We start from the raw sequence: 200 nt of genomic DNA on the forward strand, positions 1-200 counted from the left end.
GCGCCTGCTGCAGCTGGGACTGGCTCCAGATCAGCCAAAATCACCTCAGGGAATCGCCTCGGGAATGTGGCCGCTTCACATGTGTCCATGGGCGGTTAACCTTCCGCAGGACAATCCCCAGGAATCTGAAGGGAAAACCCAGGTAGCAGCCCGGCTCCGGAGCATCTTACCTGGAGCAGCGGAGGGAACGCTTGAGACAG

This window comes from Otolemur garnettii, unplaced genomic scaffold (genome assembly GCF_000181295.1).
Source record: "Otolemur garnettii isolate 467f Iridium unplaced genomic scaffold, OtoGar3 scaffold00003, whole genome shotgun sequence".
Classification (NCBI taxonomy): Eukaryota; Metazoa; Chordata; class Mammalia; order Primates; family Galagidae; genus Otolemur; species Otolemur garnettii.